Source organism: Gadus chalcogrammus, chromosome 14 (assembly GCF_026213295.1).
Source record: "Gadus chalcogrammus isolate NIFS_2021 chromosome 14, NIFS_Gcha_1.0, whole genome shotgun sequence".
NCBI lineage: Eukaryota > Metazoa > Chordata > Actinopteri > Gadiformes > Gadidae > Gadus > Gadus chalcogrammus.
The window spans coordinates 14,381,618-14,403,206 of NC_079425.1; the positions used below are offsets into that span (position 1 = coordinate 14,381,618).

The 21,589-nt window shown below is 43.0% G+C and overlaps 1 protein-coding gene across 1 annotated transcript in view; it reads left to right on the top strand.

Moving 5' to 3' along the window:
* LOC130404019 (glypican-5-like) overlaps positions 1-21,589 on the top strand; it is a 125,201-nt gene that overhangs the window by 81,154 nt on the left and 22,458 nt on the right. The gene's annotated exons all lie outside the window — the stretch shown is intronic.

The following is a 21,589-nucleotide window of genomic DNA, read 5'->3' on the forward strand; positions in this document are numbered from 1 at the left end:
GGCCATCTGTTTTTTTCAACTACTGCTAGGCGACAGTAATGCAGTCATGGAAGGATGGATTCCACAAGGATTAAGCATGATGCAATCTGATTCGTCAGACTATGGCCGACTGATCATTGATCCTATACGATGTAGACGCTGTGTAAAGATACCGCTTTCAGGATGCGTAGCGCAGTATCAGGCATAGTGCTTCCGCTAAATGACCAATGCCTTTACAAACAAATGAACTTCACACAAAAGGACAACAGTGTGCATTTTTCATGTCAGCCTCTGCCATCTGACTTTATCTGAAAATAAAGGCTACTATTCGCCTAATATTTAAGAAATATCTCATGAGAGGGTGCGCTGTTATATTGAATATCAGCAAAATATATGATATGGTCTTAAGTACAAGGCCTCAGGCAGAGCTTTTATCCTTGATATTGTCTCTTTGATTATACACAGTTTTCACATCCGAACAGGGCAAAACCCCCATTGATGAAGACAATGTATACACGTTTGACTGATAACAAATTTAAAATACATTTGAATGATGCATTTCAGTGTTTAGAACAAATGTAGCACCATTTAATATAGCAGAACAGGGAAAATGCTCCACCAAGTACCGACAGAATAATTTTCAACAGCGCTAATGCTATAACAAGACAGATGCTGTTGACACAGTTTGCATTTTACTTTTTTTTATACTCCTTAATGGTTTTGATATGATCTCAAACAACGTTTTTTTGTCATGACATTGTGTATCCTTCTCGACTTACGGTCTAGAATGCGCTCTACTTAGAAAACAAACTGATTGGATAGTGCGACTGTCAAACAATAAGGACATTAATTGAAAGCAAAACATAACACAGCAAATTGCCAATAGAAGACGGTCAAGGTCGAACCCCAACAAAACAATACCATTATACTTTCCTTATGGAAGCAAAGCAATGCTGGGGTTTTATGGAATATGATTTGTGACAATATAATTAAACCAAACCTTAAATAGCAAACAAAAATTAGAATTACGAAGCGAAGAAATTATTTATGTAATTATACATTATATTGCCTTTTTTGTACAGTTCCCTCTGCTTTTTTTCTCACTGATCTGTCTCTTGCCATCACTGTCGCCCTTGTGGTTTCACTGCCATCTGCAAGAATCCATGTTTGGAGTTCTGACACAAACCTCTTGCGTGGGCGGGCTTTTTTGAGGGGCATGCCCATTGGCTAATGAGTTTTTGAGTGATAGCTCGGTGCCCCGGATATTGATCAGTGCACCAAGCGCAAATTTGGGTTCTTTGGGGATGGAAAAACTAGGAGACACCAATATTTTTTCGTTTCAGTTAGCTTTATTCTCTCTCGAATTCTTAATTATGATTGATTGAATGGGACATTGATGGAATGTCCTGCTGTTACACACACAGTTTTTCCCACACACAATTAAACTATTGACAACGACGTCATTGTTAAAGGGTATTTTTTCCCTCAGTCTCACCCAGTCTTCCCTTTGCCCAGCTTCCCTGATCTAATTTTCTCCCGAGATGACGTCAAATGACGCGTTTGACGTAATCTCAGGATACTTTGCTTGCCTGCTAGAAGGGCCGAGGATTACAAACCAATGGTTCCGCAAATTTGTGAGCCCACCAATAAGAAATGGGGGGGGGGGCTCGCCTACGAGATTTCAACACAATGCCCGTCAGGTTTCTTCACATAACCTCCAAACGGAAACAGCCGGGCGGTGCAGTGAGCGCAATGCACTGTGGTAGTTGGAGGATTTCTTACTTTTGAGCCAGAGAGACACTTCTGCCTTTTCTCAAGCAAAGATGAACCGATTTCATTTTTTTTTGCACATTTATAATACATAGTATTATTTACTTCAGATAACCTTCATATCTCAACCGGTGAAGTATCCCTTTAAGTCGACTAAATTTCATTCTATCGAAGATCGGAATTGTCGAAGATTCAAGATCACCCCTATACAGTAATCATATGCTATTTATTCCTAAAAACGATCAACCAAAATTGTGGTTTCATGTGAAGATTCTTAAAATCATCTTCATGGGGCAGGAGGATGTAGTGGTAAGGGTGTCTGACTCCCAGCCTAAGGTTCCCGGTCTCTGGCAAGCCGTTAAATGACCCATTAACTGAACTGCTTACTGACCCGTTAACTGGGGACATACGGCACACTAAAAACTTTTTTTAAGGTTCATATTCTGGAATCAACTTTTTATGTGGCACAATTTGGTGGCAAATGTTTCAGAGCGGACTGAGTGCTCACCGGCCATGCAGACTAAAGAGCGGCTGTTCGTCTCCGTCTGATGACATGTATAATCATAGTTATTACCCATAATGGTTGCCATGGGAATATTGTTCCAATGAAAGCCCATTCCTGTAAAAGTTATTGTTCCCCCAAGCCTGAGTGAGCTCTAATGTGTCAAACTAGGCCGGCCCTCTTATTCATGATGTCGCCTCCTTGGTCGAAGGAGGCCTTCCCCTTCCTCCTTCCACTACTCATCTTTTTCTCAAACTCCCCCTTCTCCTCTTCCTCATCTCTTCCTCCTCTCTCAACTCCTATCTCTCGATCCTCCTCCTCCCGTTCCTCTCTTCCTCCCTCTCACCTTCTCCTCCTTCTCCTAACCTTCTCCTCCTTCTAATGATCTCTTCTTCTGTTTCCTCACCTCATTCTCCTCACATCCTCCTCCCTCCCCTCGCCTCCGTCCCCCTCCCACTTCTCACTTCCTCCTCCTTCTCCCTCTCTTTCCTCCCTCTGTCTCCTCCATCCATCGCTCCCTTCCTTCCTCCCTCTATACCCCCTCATCTTCTGTCTCCCTCCCTCTGCTCACTCTGCCCTCCATCCCTCTCCCTCTCCTATCGCCCGCCTCTCCCCTTCTCCATCCTCTCCTCTTTCCCACCTTCTCCATCCTTCCATCTCCCCCAGTGCTACGTCAGCCATGCTAACAGCCTGATTAATCACCTCCTTCACATTGCCCTCTGACGGTGTGGAGTATGGGGAGGAGGAGGAGAGGGAGAGGAGTTTGCGGAGGAGGAGAGGTCAGGGGGTCGCCCAAACAAGGCGTTCCGTTCCAATAAATGCGTTCTCGGCAGCGTGTCACTCGCCCCCCACCCCCCCCCCTCTGGACAGTGTGTCATTTACCCGGAAGGGGGCAGGGGTGATGTCATCTGTCACCCTGCTAGACGATGTTCCACAAGCGGTTATGTCTCATGTATCCCCACAGCCCTATCGGAACAGCTCCAGTACCCTAGCCTCCTGGGACCAGTCTGATCTGAAGTTCACATTCTGTTTCTCGGTGCAGATCGGTCTGGCTGTGACCTTGTTCATATCCCTTTCAAAAACATTCTAAAATGCTAGGAACAATCAGCGCTCAGGGTATGGAGTTTCAGTTCATGATAGACAAGAGCAGGGCACATCAAATAAAATACAATGGCGGAGCCAAGGGACAGGGTAGCAATCACAACTGTTTATATCCGAAATACCCCGAATAACAATTTAAACCAATGAACAGAAGGCTCTCTCAGGTTGAAATATGTTTTGCTTAGCTCCAACCTGATTCGTCCAGAGTGAAGGCAGCAGGAGCGTCACTCTGATTGGCTGGAGTTTTTGCGAACAACGGCCGTGGCCATGTTTGAAATCAATTGCTGTCTAGCCAAGGCTAGACTGATGCATGTAATCATACCATTATCAACATGGTAGTTTAAATGGTACTATATGTTTATTGAATATTTCTATATTTGTTTAGTCCCCCGTGGAATCTGCTTACGTTCTCATGGGTCACTCAGACCCCTGGTTGGGCCTCAATGGACTAGAATGTAGAAAGAGGTCAACCCGTGTTATTACATCAGAGAAGATTCTCCACTCTCCCCTCCATCTCTCCCAGTGACATAAGAGCCCTGTCTGCAAGGGTCCGGCTGGGTCACACCATCCGTGTTTTCCTGGACCTCAACACATGCCCTTTCAACTCCCATCCAACCCACCTCTCTGACCCACGCTGTCTTGGCTGTTGACAGACAGCAGGGTGGAAGGGAGGGCGAGGAGGGGGCTGGGAGATGAGTGATGTTGCTAGCTAGCTGCGGCTGGCACAAGCTGCAGATAAAGGACCTGTCCAGAGAGCCAGGGACCTGTCCCCATAGCTCTGACCATGGAGGGTTGAAGAAGAAAGTGGCTTTTAGCATAGTGGCAATAGTTATCTACCTCTAAATACCTTGAAATACTCAGGAAACACACTGTTGAAGGGCAACATGGGAACGTTTGACTTGATGCTTATGTCATTTTGGTGTATTTTTGAGTATGTGTGCCAAACAGTTTGTGTAATGTGCATACATAGCAGTGTGTGCATATGAGCTTGTCTTTGTGTTTGTGTGTGTGTGTGTGTGTGTGTGTGTGTGTGTGTGTGTGTGTGTGTGTGTGTGTGTGTGTGTGTGTGTGTGTGTGTGTGTGTGTGTGTGTGTGTGTGTGTGTGTGTGTGTGTGCGCGCGTGTCTCTGTGTGTGTGTGTGTGTGTGTGTGTGCGCGTTTACATATTTACATAGTGGGTATGTGCACTTGAGCTTGCCTTAGTGTTTGCCTTTTTGAGTGCATTTATTTTTGGTTGATTATGTGTGTATAAGTGTGTGTAAATGTGTTTGCTCTGCATGCATATGACTGCATATGTTTACATATGCTTACAGAGAGTAGGCAGGGAAATAGAATGCTGATTGGGCGTGGAGTTGAGTGTTTTGTTTTGGCGCCTTCACATCGCCTGGCAGTAGCAGCACTAGAGATGCTTTGTACGCTGGCTGTGACCTTCCACTGTGTTATGACGTACACAGTTATGAAATCTATTCTATCAGTATCAAGGTAGAAGTATGAAATATATCTATGCATTAAAGAACCCGAGTTACGTGCTAACATTAAAGGGGGCATATTATACCACCAGGTGTGCCTATAGCCTTACAAGCCGTTTTCGAAAATCTGCCCAATATTACATCACTGCTGGGCGTGTCCACCTAGATCTGTGCTGCATAGATGAGCAAGGTTTACTTCAGTCCACTGGGTAGGCTGGTAAGACTGATCTATCCAGCACAGATCTAGGTGGACAGGCCCACTAGTGATGTCATATGGGGCAGATTTTCGAAACGGCTTGTAAGGCTAATCACACTCACACCTGGTGGTATAATATGTCCCCTTTAAACAATTCTCTCTTAGTTCAATGCTTGTATGTTAGTAGTTTTGTTGCAAAGAGCTGGAGCGAGAGCTAGAGAGAAACAGGGAGAGAGAGAGAGAGAGAGAGAGAGAGAGAGAGAGAGAGAGAGAGAGAGAGAGGGAGAGAGAGAGTCCATATCATGGGTGGTGAATATCAGGATCATCCACCCCTAGCGACCGTCGGCCCTTAGCGACCGCCTCCTGCTACGCTCCAGCTGGTGTGTTTGGTCGCCGCAGATGCCATTGTCTAGGATGGCTGTATTTGTCAAACCCTCCCAGTTAAACTTTGAACTCCTGCGATGTAGAACGCCCATTTTTGCAACACCATTTCCGGTGAGTATCATAATAAGTATAATTATCAGGATAATAAAATATAATTACGGTGGTTAAAATAACGATCCTGAAAGGCTGTCCTTCTGAAGGTTGTTGGTGAGAAGCTTGATGTGGATAACCATGTTAAAGACCACCACCATAGCTTCTCTGCTGCCTTCTGAAGACATAAACCCCACCCGTAAACTAACAGGATGCAAGCCTGTTCATCACTAAGCTGTTTACCACAATACAGCAAATCAATGGTTTTTATGATTTACTACTATTTAGTCATGTAGTACACACTTTTATTCATAGCAGCTTACACATTGAACTGTTAAGATACATGTCATTAAGGAGCAGGTGGAGGTTAGGGCACCTTGCTTAGGGATGCCTACAGGTAGGCCATGGTAATTGGGTTAGGGTTAGTCCAACTCCCAAACCATCAATGGACTGCCCTGCTGTTTGATGATGAACAAGCAACACAACCTTCTCACACGGAGAATCATGATGTGCTAGAAGGTGTGCTTTAAAACAACATACTCTAAAGAGAAGAATTTGCTCTTGAGTGTTTGCATTGCTCTAGGGGAGATGGGAGAATAAGAGAGCATATAGATTGAAAGAAAAGAAGAAAGACACAAATCAATTTCTAAGCAGTAAGCACAACAATTGCAGCCCCCTCTGGTGAAACTCATTAATTAGCAGCGTCTCTCGAGGTGATCACTTGACAAGATTGCCACTCCTTCATCACACTGCGCTGCACTGCACTCACCTGACGTAAGCAGATAACGTCGGCAATATGCAGCTTGACGACAGCAGAACAATGACATGTTGATCTGGCGGCAAAAGCTAGCAAACCCTATTATTAGTCAACCCCTCGTTGTGTGGTCCTCTTCTTCTGTCGTGTTTGAGAGAGAGAGAGAGAGAGAGAGAGAGAGAGAGAGAGAGAGAGAGAGAGAGAGAGAGAGAGAGAGAGAGAGAGAGAGAGAGAGAGAGAGAGAGAGAGAGAGAGAGAGAGAGAGAGAGAGAGATGTAAAAGGCCTGTTACCCCTGTTAGCTCCTCTAGTCTTCTCTAATGGCCCCTGGTCCACTGCCGTGTAGACTATCCTTTGCCACGATTTGTCATACTTTTTCCATATACCTCTAGCTAGTTTCCTTTCCCCCGTTAGCCACAAGATAGGAGCCACCAGTAGAGATGCCGCCTAGGGATGGGGGGGATAACTGAAGACAAGCCGCACGTTGTGCCTTTGTCTCCTCAGGTGAACGTGCATTGCTGTCCTCAGGGGACATTTTGTCAAATTACAAAGTGTTTGGGGTTTCGAAAAAATAGGCGAGGTATTTGTCTGTTTAGTTTCCCCTCAAACACAGAATTTGCTTCTCACAACCTCGCCGAACTTCCTTTCCGCATGAAGTGTGCTGACCGCTGAAACGCGGCCATCGCATGGATGAATGCATCGCTATCAACATGGCTGTCGTAACATGCTGTCTATTAGCAACAGATGGGATGAGTCATCTGCTCAAGGCGCGAGCGGCGGTGTTTAAAGTGTGGAGTGGCTCATTTCACAACGCTTTCTGTGCTGTAGAGAGCGAGGGTTTGGACAGGTCAAGGTACTAACAGTGTTGAAGTGAACCAAGAGGCCAGACTGAAGCATGGTGGAATACATCCATTAAAGGATGCATTATAAAGAGATGCTTCTGTAGAGGTCGGGTCGATCTCCACATGTCTTCTGAGTTATTAAACGTGACCCCGACACGTCTCGTACTTGGGACTACACGTTTGATTTTTAACAGATAGCACTGAACACACTTACACTCTGGACACTGAACACAGGTCTCTGGAGCACATGAGGCAGAGTTGTAAGGATTTAACGGTATTGTGTAAGAGATTACAGTTTCAAAAGCAACTCCAAAGTTATTTTAGAGACTAAGTCATGATGTTGTGAGGTCGCTTAACCTCACACACCTCACCACACGTATAAATTGTATACGTGTCAGTAACTAAGGGAACTCAGAAACAAATCACAGAATAACCCATTGAAAAGCAATCAATACATTCCTTTCTTGGGTCATCGTCACATTTGAACCCTTGTATCTTCTTAGAGATGAATCGTTGAATTATTGCTAAGAGATGAATCGTTGAATTATTGGTTTGATTCTAGTGGATTTCGTTATACATGAGGTTTGCTTGACTGTCCCCCACGAACAAAGAAACACACCATCATTATTCTCTATGGGAAGCAGGAAGGATTATCAAAGTACTATATTTAAGCATTAGGAACATATCATTACGGTACAGGTATGGTTGAGGTGGCCTCTTACTCTAGAATGCCTTAAGGTAAGGCTGTGGACATTGGGGTTCTGACACTGAACCATTCAGCTGGTGGTCAAACACCCTCACAACTAGACCCATGTGACTCATCGCTAGAATCCTTTCTCAGTGAAGAAAGTAACCTACATAATTTATACAGTGAATATATACTGTGAATAAAGACTGAATATGGACTGTGATATTGAGCTCACCCCTTTTACTGCATCACAGATGTCCATTTTGGTTTATTTCTAGCAGCACAAATATTGTGCTGCTAGAAGCTAGCTTTATTGCTAGCTTTATTTGTCCCACAGGTTGCCATATTAGAAAATTGTCTTTTTTTTGTCTATTCTCTAATTGTGTGTATGTGGTGCTTGTGTAAGAAGTATGTTGTGTGTGTATTGCCTTGGGTATGAAGGATTATGTAGAGATTTTTTGGCTAGATTTGGCTAGATATGAATATTAATATGGACAATATTTTGCATAGTCTAATGGGATTCATCAGGCCAGAACCATTGTCGACTGATGAGTGATTTAAATGCAATACATTTTTTCATCAATTCGGCTTATTTTTTTTTGTCCATGCATGTCATCTGCATTTAATTTCACAGAAAATATTAGCAACTATTAGCCTAGTTTTCAACAATATAGACAAATATAATATACCGTTATACATTTAATAGATCTATGTAAGCAAACGGGGGCCTGTCTCGGTGAAGCCTGAGAGCTCTGTCTGATTGTGCACGGTATTCACACATCATGACAGACCTGCAACTATAAAAAGACTGTGCAAGCATTTGACTGAAATCAAATAAAAAATACATGTGAAAGATGCGTTTCAGAGTCTAGAACAAATGCGGCACAAGTCTATTTGGAAGAACAGCGAATATGCACGACCGAAGGAGAGAATAATTTTGTTCAGCGCGGGGGTATGATATGACAGCTGCTGTTGACACGGTTTGCATTTCAATATCTTTGGATCGTATTTAAATGTTTCGTAATGCTGCAAAACGTTAGACATTTATTTTCCTGACATTTGGTATCTTTCTAGACTTACGGTCTAGACAGTGCGCTAATTTGAAGAGAAAATGAATGGATAGTGCCCCTGCCATTACAGAAAAGGAGTAAAAAACAAATAATAAGGGCATTTATTGAAAAAGTCACTGAGTCAGTCCCTCACCCAGCAATGTTTTGGTAGCACTAATTTAGCACCCCGATTCTCACAATGGTATTTCTTACTGTTACTTACTGTTACTTACTTTTCCCAAAATGTCTTCTATTGAAGGCTCAAATCGTCAAAGATTCAAGGTAATTCCTTCTAGTTATGTCTACAGTCTACTGGATGACTCAATGAAGATGAGTCAGGCTTTTTTCTGTAATATCTCTCCTGTCTTGAAACAACTTGAATATCTTTTAGATTTTCATCCCGCAGGTTTTCCACATGTTATAATCTTTCAACTTAATCTTAAATAGGTTTGGCTTGAACACATATGAATGTATTGGTTTTGATCCTTGGGGTATATTGATGATATTTTAATTTGAAACCAAGAGCAATAAATAATCAACAGGGTGTTGAAGGTTATCGCCGACAAAACTTCTTCTTAAGCTCAAATGTGAAAGGAATCATCATCATCAATCAACAAAGCATACCCAAACCTGGCCTAGGGGAACTTTGTGTGTGTGTGTGTGTGTGTGTGTGTGTGTGTGTGTGTGTGTGTGTGTGTGTGTGTGTGTGTGTGTGTGTGTGTGTGTGTGTGTGTGTGTGTGTGTGTGTGTGTGTGTGTGTGTGTGTGTATGTGTGTGTTAGAGTGTATATACTCTGCTCACCGGCTATGGTGTCATCATTACAACATAGAGAGTTTATTCTTCCTTCCAGACATCAGTCTCTCTTGTATCCTGGGCCTTACACCTCCAGTATTTAATGTTTAAAGAACAACCACAGCTTTCACCCTAGCTTTATACATCCCAAGCATGCACTGAGGATCCTGTTTTGAATCGTGCTGACGTCTGATCCTGTTACTCCTCCAGCACTACAGAATCAGAGTGATTCAGTACCCCACAACTGCTTATTCCTCTGGTAAAGAAGCATTGGTCTCATTCACGTATACTCATCTAAAGAAGGAAGGAAGGAAGGAAGGAAGGAAGGAAGGAATAGGCTAGTAAGCCACTGAGGTATACATACTTAACATCAATCATCGGCAGGTGGATGATTGCATTTAAACATACAAAAATAGATGTTGCCATACAATAACTAAAAGAAATGTGTACTATGATGACGTTACGCAACATATATGGCAACATACTGCGTCACCAAAGTCCTCCCCGTGTTCAGCAGTGTTTTCAGGTGTCCGACAGCGGCTTGAAGTGGCTTATACCCACTTAAACCCTCGCTGGTAGGAACTGGAAACAGCGGGCGCCCCTTGATGCGCCAAACGTGGACGTGCACAACAAACATCTCTTTAAAGCCAGAGTATACCACCGTGCTTTTTTACCTTTTCATCAAACTCCGGCTCCTAGGTGACAGGCGTTGGTTTGAACGCCATCTTTGCCCGGTTCTCCGACGTCATTATCTAACGACAGCACGTTTCCAGTTTCCAATCATGTTCTTGAATGCCTTGCATATTCTACCCTGCCTCTTAATGAGCTGCCGCGTGCAGAAAGGCACGGATGGTGAGTAATGGAGCGTGGAAAGGCCAAGCATATATCGCTCTAAGGATTGTTTTAATAATCAGTCCTAATGCCACAGCCACCTCTACCCTCCACACTGCAGTCAGTATATCAATAACGCACACATGCAAGAAGACTAGCCATTAGCTCCGGGCCTTTCCATCTGCAGGCTGGTTAGGCATCCTAAAGAGAGAAATGAAGACAGTCCTCCTGGTAGGGGGGTGGAGAGAGAGAGAGAGAGAGAGAGAGAGAGAGAGAGAGAGAGAGAGAGAGAGAGAGAGAGAGAGAGAGAGAGAGAGAGAGAGAGAGAGAGAGAGAGAGAGAGAGAGAGAGAGAGAGAGAGAGAGAGAGAGAGAGAGAGAGAGAGAGAGAGAGAGAGAGAGAGAGAGAGAGAGAGAGAGAGAGAGAGAGAGAGAGAGAGAGAGATATCCTCTTGTTGTAAATTGAACGAGGATGCCGACCCTCGCCAATGACAATCCCCAACAGTCAAAGCACACTCACCTCCCGCTGGCTAACACAGTGAAGAGGTGAGGAGTGAAGCTAGCCAATCAGCCCAGATGATAGCTAGGTTGGTGAATTGCCTGGACAACATGGTTGGCGGCCCTGCTATCGCAACGAATTCCATGGAATCTTTATTGACCACAGCGGGTAGGTGTAATACATTGTATCGGAAAAAGAGTTTCAGTTGGATCACCAGGTTCTTGTGCCCATGCGTGAATAGGAGAACTTGTTGTGGCAGGTTGGTCTGATATAGAGAAGGCAGATGGTCTTGTCTGAACATCTCAACACCTTTATTTAGCTAGTTTCTCCATGTCCCCAACATAATGATCCCAGCCCGGAGATATGCACTTCTCTGACGTCGTCCTTTGTTGGGTTGAAGATCCTGCAAGCACACACACACACACACACACACACACACACACACACACACACACACACACACACACACACACACACACACACACACACACACACACACACACACACACTCTTGGGGGCAGAACATAACGCAAAGTAAATATCTCCGATTAAATCAAGAATAAGTTTTAGTTTTTCTTCTAAAACTATGTAGGACACGCATACACATACGTCAGCTCACTTCTCTTCTAAGCAGCTGCCAGTATAGGTGGATGCGTAGAGCATGTACACAATACTGTGCAGAATGCAATTAGAACAGCTTGTACACTAATCAAGTACATCTCTGTTTGTCGTCCCACCCGGGCCTTGCCTGTGGCGTTCTGTTGAATGTTCAACAAACTAGCTGATGTCTCAATAATGGCGGTGATCTGTGGGTTCCATAGACGGAACGGCGTGGTGGGGCTGGGCCAACAGCACTTGCAGGTTTCTGGGGCTTTTTTAATTAGTCATTGCAAAGCAATGCTGGCACCTCACTTAATGGCTCGGATAGAATTTGAATATAAATACCAATTCAGTGCTGTGTGTTTAATGCTGCACAATACAATCACACTCACTGTGTGGCTGATGGAGACGTATAGGGTTGGCGTATAACAGGGGTGCTCAAAGTTGTTGGTAGAATTAAACAAATTGTTATATCACCAGTGATATAATCAATACATATTACAAAGAATTTGGAAAAATCAAAAGTTAAAATAACCGTTATTCGTAATTTATCAAGTTTCATACAACTGATTGTTCGAACCGATTATGTACTTCTACTCATTCTATTTTTTAGGGAAAAATCACATACCTCTAGGTGCAACCAAACTCAAGAGATGTTTTATAGCAATGAAAATTTGGTCTGATGGCCGGGTACCATAGTAATTCTGGCCACACTTTGTGCTCCTTCTAGCTTACACGGTCTCCACATTTTCCGCCCTCTAAACAGCATTCAGACAAATGGAGGACACAGCACATTTGGACATCTAGATACGCTCTGAACACTTTACAGCATTTCTTTAATCAGCGTCTCGTATAAACACACACACACTGACCCACCCCAGTGGGGTCGGACTGCAGTCTGTGTTGATCGTTGGCGAAGCAGCCCGCTCCAACATTACGTCGTAACACTAGCCCATCTATTTATTACTCTCTCTCTCTCGCATAATTATTGACTGCAAGCAGTTTGCCAGAAAACCATCTTCATCTCCTTGGCCACTTGAAGGAGCTGACGAGAACGGCTTCCATTTCAAGCTTAAATTCACATTTCCATTTAACTGGCTGCGCCGCTCCAATAGCTGCACAGTAAAAAAAGGCAAACTTGCCTACATTTGCCATAATTAGCACTCACGAGAGCATTTAAGCAATACTATGTCTTTACTTCATTCAATTAACTTTCAACATGTGCCTAATAACCAGAGACACGTAACATATTTAAAGGGTAGCAGCTGTTTTCATGAAACAAAAAAAGAAACACTAATCTACATGAATTCACCTCTGCCCAAGAGAGGTAAGGAAAAATAAGAAAAAAAGAGTAAAAGGAAAGCTTGTGTTTTCTGTTCACTGGAATGTGAAGCATAATGTGTCCCTGCAATGCCTTAATGCCTCCTGCTTGATATGCTGGATAATTATTAGAATCACCTGTTCCTAAGTAATTCCTCAACTGTAAAATGCATGTGTTGGGACTGTGTTGGGGCTAAAACCAACAGGGGCATGCAACAGGAAAATTACTTGCTTTGGTTATTTGAATATGTATTGTTTTTTGATTCCTCTTAATATTAAATCAAGGAGTATCTTCCAATAAACCGTTATATTTTCTCATGAACCCCCCAAAAAAAACAGCTTATTATCATTGGAATCAGAAGTACATTTTTATATAATAACATAACATTCCCTTTACAAAGTGGTGTTTGAAAATTAGCTCTGGGGGTTTTCTGAAAACTAAAAGGAAGCAGATATTATTCCAAATCATTATTTGCGAGATGATTAATTTTCTCTGAATGACAAACAGGTTTTTAGCTTGGTTTTCATCGTAAGAGCTTCTCATATTTGACTAAACTGAAGCTTGTGAGCAGATGTGGGGCGTTTCTAGGATTTAACGGTCCCATGGCATGCTACTTTACGGATGCTTTAATATAGGTATTAGTGGGCCCCTAAAACACTATTTGAAGACGTTCCCGAAATTCAGCCGAGGTGCAGAATTGCAGCCACTACGAGCCAGTCGCACATTGAGCATTGAACGCGCCGTTTCGGTGTCTGTAGTTTTAATGCAAATAAGGAAGAGAGAGGGGGGTCAAGGAGGAGGTTGGGGGTGTGGCCCTGAGCAGCTTGCTGCCACGATACCACACTGTTTACAGCGGATGTAACGCAATGGCGAGGCACACACAGCCTTTGGCCGTGTTCTGTAAATATTCTAGAACACTCCGGGTGCTCCGGCGGGAGTCATGGAGCACTATATCTAAATAATATCATATTGAACATAGATATCCATATCATATAATTTATATTATCACGGCCAAAAGCCTTGTGCGCCTCCAGACGATATTATGAATCTCAAACGACTGCGTTGGCTCCTCTGATGTCTCTGGTTCTTCCACAATCCCTTTATTCTCCATGTCGCGGTTCATGTACTTCAGGGAGTCAAAGCCAAATGTCTTTTCCCCCAATTCCTTCTCATCCATGTCTGAGATAACCCCCACTTTGAGTCTTGTTGTGGAAATACCAGAGACGTCAGGGAACCGACGTGTTATGCGGCATAACATCAACAGCAGTACGGTTATCCAAATAACAAAGAAGTGTACAACACTTGCTTTACAGTGTGTGTAACCACACACACACACACACACACATGTGCACTCGCACGGTCGTAGCTCATTGTCTTATTGGCGGGCCAAATTCTCTGATGGGCAAGGCAGAGAAAGGGGAGGTAACTTGGCCCCTTAAGACGACATATGGGGCCAAATTTGAAATCGGAGCATCTGAGCTTTCACTTTTCAAAGGCGGAGCAGAATACCAAGTGCTCATTTTACACTTAACGCCATTTCTAGCTACTGGGGGACCATAGGAAGGGTAGGGGAACTCATGTTAAACTTAGAAAACCTCATAAAGTGAAATTTTCATACCATGGGACATTTAAGCAAATCGGTGATTAACCCGAAACTCAGGAAGAAAATGTTATTATAATATTTTTTTATTGCCTAATGCCTAATATACAAGCTCTATTTTGCTGCTATTTTATGAGCACCATATTATTATTGTACTTATTTTCATTTATTTGGTCTAAGTGTAATAGCATTTGCTTACTTTGAAGATTAATTATGAATTGTGATGTTAAATTAATGAGTAGGCTCTCGTTCAGGAGTGAACTAGAGCAACATTTTTTTCCGAGAGGGCATTACTGATTTAGATCAAAGTAACGAAGGGCCTATACTATTGTTGATGTTACCGATGTTACCGGTTTTACCGGTCGGGGGAATAAAGGGTTTAATAACAAATGTATTGAGCACATATTTCAATGTTAAAACGAATGCAAAATAAAAAAATAACTCCACCTACCAAACTCTACCTACCAAAAGGTCGGATAAAATGTTGGTAATTTAATAAACATGAATAAAACCTTGAGCAGGGTTGTTTACTTCTGTGGCAATCCGTGACCCACCATTGCGTCTCTGTGATTTCAAATGTGGTTGCTGGAAAAATTTTCGGTTGAGAAGCACCCCTGTGGTTCAATTTCAACAAAACTTTGCCTGATGTTCAAACCACCTTAATTTTAGGCTTTTGTCATACTATGGAGGCCGGGTTTCTTCAAAAGCTCTTAGGATACATTGAAGTTCTGCCGTGATCGAGTTTGACTCAGACCGACTAGTGGAATGGAAAATCACTGGCCTCCATGCTGCAATTCAACGGGATATTGTAGTTTTTGCTTTTTGTGTTATTAAATAATACATTTGTTCCATGAATTGAACAGCTTTAGAAAAAAGGTTCCCACGCGAAGCTGTATCAGTTTGCTCCCTGCTGGCGCCGATTCACACAGGGTAAGATAGGCACTGTGAATTTCCTCCCTTTCTACCATAGTGTGTTCAGAAGAACATCCAACGTTGAGAAAATGTTGTATACAATCACATACTCACGAGAGTCATTCGCCTTGACGTTCATTAACATAATACGTTTCTTTGGAGGGTGGCTTTGTCCTCCCTTGAGGCGGTTGCGGGCCGGATTAAGGTGATCCACTGTCTGGTTCCGGCCCTGAGCCAGTGTTTCGGCCAAGTGTGTTGTATATGTTCGAATTTTTTATTAGTATTTATTAGAAGCAGAATACTTCTCAAATCATTAAACATTTATTGACAATAATTGATTAGAATATTACATTTTCTTTCTTTCTTTCTTTCGCACATACGCACACATGCACGCATGCGCACACACAATTTTCATCTACAGATGGTGCTGTTTAGCGCAGTAGTTTGCGTAGTATGAAGTAGATTTGCTTCTTGAATGACACAAAGAGAACCCAAAACATACTTGCCTCTTTGATCAACGATATCACATAATTTTCAAGGGCTTTACTGCACGAATAGATCAGGGCTATTCCATTATTATCATATTTCTGGTCAAATATTCAAAAACATTCTGGGTCCCAGCCTTCTGAGGCCTCAGAGCAGGCGTGTGGAAAACCCAAACTGTACAGCACATATCACGTCAAGTATTCCAGATTTGGGAAAATGAAATAGTATAAATATGTTAGGGGTCTACGAGAGGTGGACGAATACAAATTTGCACCTTTTCCACCTCCACCCTGAGGTGACTTATGGATTTGAATATATTCATACCAATTTATCCCCATTGATTTATTTCATTTTTTACATACACTCCATGTTGTATGAGTAGTAGTAGTAGTTATGGTAATATTAGCAATGATGGTGATCTTGGTACCTGGTCAAGACCTGTAGCTCAAGACGATTATGGTCCTGCAATATTACTGTATGGGGATACAGTATGGTACTACAGTATTACAGTATGGTACAACAGTATTATATTATGGTAATACAGTAGTACAGTATGGTACTACAGTATAACAGTATGGTACTACTAGGGTAACACAGTATGGTACTACAGTATAATAGTATGGTACCACTATGGTAACACAGTATGGTACTACAGTATTACAGTATGGTACTACTATGGTAACACAGTATGGTACTACAGTATTACAGTATGGTACGACTATGGTAACATAGTATGGTATATACAGTAAAACAGTATGGTACTACAGTACGGTAAGCACTAAAATGCCCTTGAGCAGATACCTGCTAAATTGCTGCGACCAGCTTGTTGTTGCCTTGTACAGGGGGGACCTTGGCGTGCGGTGTGTGGGTGTTATTCAGTGTGGGTCGTTCATTATTTAGCACTGGAATTGGCTACAAACATTCGAGAATGCTGTATAAATGGAGCCAACTTTAGGCTTAATCTAGAGCCATTAAAGATACAGAAGTGATTGTGAAACAGGAGAATTAAACCACAGTAATATAATGTTGCAGGGAGGACATATTCAGTGATAAGCATAATGGGTTGACGGAGCCAGTCCCCTTGCTTTGGGAGGGAGAGCAGATGTGAGAGAAAGACAAGTACTGACGAACAAAAGGGTGATTAAGGTCCAACCGAATCAAATCAAACAGGTTTTCAGATTATAAATGTACATCTGCTGGCCGTTTAAGCCTCCCGGCTTGTAGCTTGCAGGGTTTTAATGGCTCAAACGGGAGGAGAACATGGAGGATGTGGAGTGATGCAGCTGGTAGCCATGGATCAACAGTAGAATTTGCCTTCGATAACGCTGGGCAATGCGCCCAATTGATTTTGTGTTGGGCGTGATAACTTCCCGGCACAGCTTGCGTCGGCACTTCAGTGCTTGCGGCATGTAAAAAGGGGTGAGACAAAAGTTTACCTTTAGTTAACTTCCTGCAAATTAATTTGTTGTCTGGAAATTGTTTGGCTATTTGATTGGACAATCAACATTGAGTGAGAACAGCTCCTGCACTTCCATCGGTGACGTTGTAAACTCCCACAAGCAGCAGCCAAATAGGCAAAGCAGCGCGTTGCGTCACAGTGTCTTTCACATGGCATGGTGTCTGGGGGGCCAGCAGCGTGAGATGTCAGCCATGACCTCTACTGCGGTATTGATTTATGCGTGGAGATGGCACCATGAGAGCAGCCATATATAGTGAGCATCCCCTGACCAATACCAACCACAACAAAGTTCCACGGATCCCATGGAGGGAGCTGAATCCCAGCTAAGGAAAAATAAGGCAGATACCGAAAACTGTTTAATACTAATGGTTCCATTCAAGCCAGCTTGAATGGAAGATATTTGAGATGTGTTTCATCATGTGAGAACATAATGCTTGCTTAACTCCAACCTCAAATATTCTGAACAGCAGATTGACTCAAACCCTTACACATAGTTGTCTTTGCCAAATAGAGCCTTGATTGTGCCAAGACAGGATCTGGACAAAACAAACGTGTTTGTTTTGTAATAAATATGCAACTGTCATACATAAATACAACACACTATGCTTTAAGCATACATTTACCATTTTAGCAGTTTTTAAAGGATACATTACAGCAAGTGCAACGAAGCCCATGAAGTGTGTGAATTCATTCAGTTGCATGGAGAAGGAGAGGGGGACAGCCATTATCTATGCCGCTGTGGACGTTGACCAGGGATTATTTGACTGGTGTCGGGTTCGCGTGCCACGTCCCGATCCATCTCCAGCGCGTCGATCAGCGTCTGGAGCGTGTCTCCGTTTGCTTATCCCCCAGCCTTCTCCTGTCTCCCCACCCTGCCATCCATCGTTAGGGTGTCACCCAACCTTAATTGGCGCATGGTAATTATCCAATCACACAATATTAAATGTCTTATTTGTGGAAATGTGGTTGCTGGAAATGAATAGTTATTGATCAGCGACACTGACATTCAACTTACTCCTTTTTCGCACATTAGTCCTGCATTGATTGCTGGCAGTGGTGGCTGTGTGCGATACGTACAATCGACCAGAATCCTAATGTGCGGTACAGGCTTGACCATTAGATCCATCCATTATCACCGGCCGCCGTCTATAGACCTGTCACAAAGGCCGTCTGGGAAATTGGCTTGGAGACATGATTGGGATTGTGGCTTGGGGAGGCGGATTTGGCTTCTCTGGAGTCTGTCAGTACGTTGCTATATTGTCGACATATCATAGGTTGGACTGCAGGATTGCAGCTTCCAATTTGAATGGAGCTGTGGGAAGTGTTTTAAGCAAGTGGTTGGTTATTAATTGGAAGTGTAGTTCTTCGATATTTCTTTGGTCGTCCTTTGTTTTTGTGTTGGTTGGAACACTTGCGGTATTTTTATTAAAGGATATTATTAAATATTAAGAATATAAAATAATTTTGTGATTGACGATGTTGATTTATGGGTGTCATGTGTAATACAATTTGAAAGGTATTTGCAATTAGACTTATTATTTTCTAATTTTACTTTGATTAAATAGGCACTTTGAGTACTGCTCTGATGATAATTCGAGGGTTTTGATGTCAAAATCTTCAATGAAATTGGATCCCTTCAAAATTCAATTTTCCACTCCACAAAATCGTTGGGTAAAACACAATCTTCCCAGGTGTTATAGGATGATGTAGCTGGTATTTCTCATTTTGTTTTGTGGAAACCTTGCAATGATGCATCACAATCTGTTTATGCTGCTGGTAACCTTGGCAGAAAGCCTTTATATATTCACATCAAGATCCGGAGATTCATCCCCTTATACCTGGCTGTCCATGCAGACCAATCCTTCTCTGTTCTGCATGTATGAGTAGGCCAGGATGCTGGGGGTCTGAAGTTTGCAGGAGATCTATCATCATAACACAGGTAGGCAGTTTAATAACGCTGCCGGCGAGCGCTGGGCAACGATGGACATTTATTTAGCGTAACAGGGCCAATGTTCTGGGGCCGGCTGACAGGGGAGCTAGGCAGGAAAAATGACACCAAGTAGGCCCACCTCCGCAAGATCACCTGCTCAACTCTTAGCGGGAAGGTGGAGGGGGAGATGGGGAGGGGGAGCTACACCTTGACTATCCTTCCAAACCATGCGTCGTCCTGAAAGGTAAATAAAGAGTAGAGGTATACAGAGACGTCATTATATGTATCTATTCAACAAACTATTTACTCCATCTCTATATCTGTATTTGGGTAAAAGACTGGGTGTGGTTTATACTGAACGTTAAATCAAGGGCAAATGTTGTATTTTGTAACCTTCACAAAATTATGTCTTGATTGCAAACGCAATAGTCCTAAACCAGAAATGCTAATTGTAGAAAAAAGGCGCTCCATGATTCCCAATAAATAAAGTGAAATGGAAATGGAAACTAACTAAATATTTTAAAGCAGGTTTATTTTAGTACTAAAAAAAACACGTAAATGGCAGGACCGGTTTTGGTTGTTCCTGACCCCGAGTATTAGTAGAGAAAGTATTATTCAGCGCATATAACATCGCGGTAGATATTTAAATAACCCTAATACTCTAGCCTATATCAGCTGACGTGGGATTTCCAGCAACCTTGCTTTGAGTGTTGAACCCAAGCGATTGGGAGTGACGGGCGGACTTACCGACCCCCCTACAGGCCACACCATTAATTTAACCATTAATAGGCAACACTCATCGTGGACACCCACAGGCGGACTGCAGCCACCTGGGGATGACACCACGTGGGTTATGACACCACTTGGGTGGGCGTGTATTTTTTGTGGGGGACATGCCCTGCGGGGGACACGCACTGTGCGGGACGACAGAGCACAGCTTGAGGTGTCACATAATAACACACAATAATCCACACGTGGATCATTTTGGATCATCATCACACACCCCAAATGAAACGCTTACACCTAAAAACGACAGGTTCTAAGCTTTATTTTGATGCATAGGTTGCAGGGGTGATCCAGCTGTCACACCAGGAATTTGTCGCGCTAGCTCTCGAATGAAGGCTCTAAATAAAAGGACTTGTTAGTGAAATCAGAGTCATGTAGCAAATGCAATGGGTTTATATTGTGGCCATCGACAGTTACCTGAATCAGTTTGAATAATGTGATTTTTGTTTTTACGAATAATGTATTTGGACTAGTCAAGACAAAAATTAGCCACACACCTAACCCCCTAAATAATACACCCAATCTTCATAGAGTGTTAATGTTTAAAAATGGGTGCGTGAGAGGTAGAAGCAGGACAGTCTGTCAGTGGTGTGCTAACAGGATAACGTGCATTAGGCTCATCGAAGGCTGATAGGATGCAGCAGTAGCCTGAGCAACAAGGATGAATGCGGCAGGAAAATAAAGTCCCCTGTAGATTTGAAAATCCAGCAGAGGCTTGGGACTCTTTCAGAAGGAGCTGCTAAAGCACAGTGACTCCTTAGCATTGAGCCTGGTGCGGCATGATTGACATGTGGTTACCTCTAGCCCAGTTTAAATAGGCCGGATCGGAATCTAAAATGAATGCAATTCCTTGCTGATGCGTAAAACAACCTTTTGTCGGATATGCTGCGTTTCCCAATGCAACCAAGGTGTTCATACTTTGTTGAATAATTGAGGTTGGAGGATTGAAAAAGAGCTCTTTGCTTAGATCTTCATCGACGTGGGCAAGGACTGAGCAGGCTGATGGTGAAATGCCAAAAGAAACAAGGCTTTGACAGCAGTTCATTGGCCAACGCCCATAAAACCATCATCAACTGAACCTGTAGTGACATGGCTTTGCTTCCGACGGCCCTCAATCTGTCCTGTCCTCTGTTTTCGAATGCTTCCTGTGTTGCGTGTAAGGATGTGAAGGAGGAGGCGAAAGCTGGAGGTAAATCATGAATACTGGATGAGACGACGAGCGGCAGACTAGGGCCAAGGCCCGTTGTGTAGGATCGAGTGTTGACAGATTCTCAACGGACCTTTCCCAGTCCTACTTCCTGTCACATTCTAACCTAGCTGCTGTCATCTGGGAGAAGTTGTTATTGTTGAGGTGAACCCCATAAAACCTTTTCGACAGGATTGTATCCAGGGGCAGAGTGCATTTGGGTTTGACTTCACAATCGGCTAGGGCGGTATCTATTTTTCATACCTTTCTGATATTTCAATGGGGTATACGGTATATGTCGGCATGTGGCAATTTATTTGGGGAAAAACTCATTAAAAGCGGAGCATCTTTGGATAATAGTCAATGG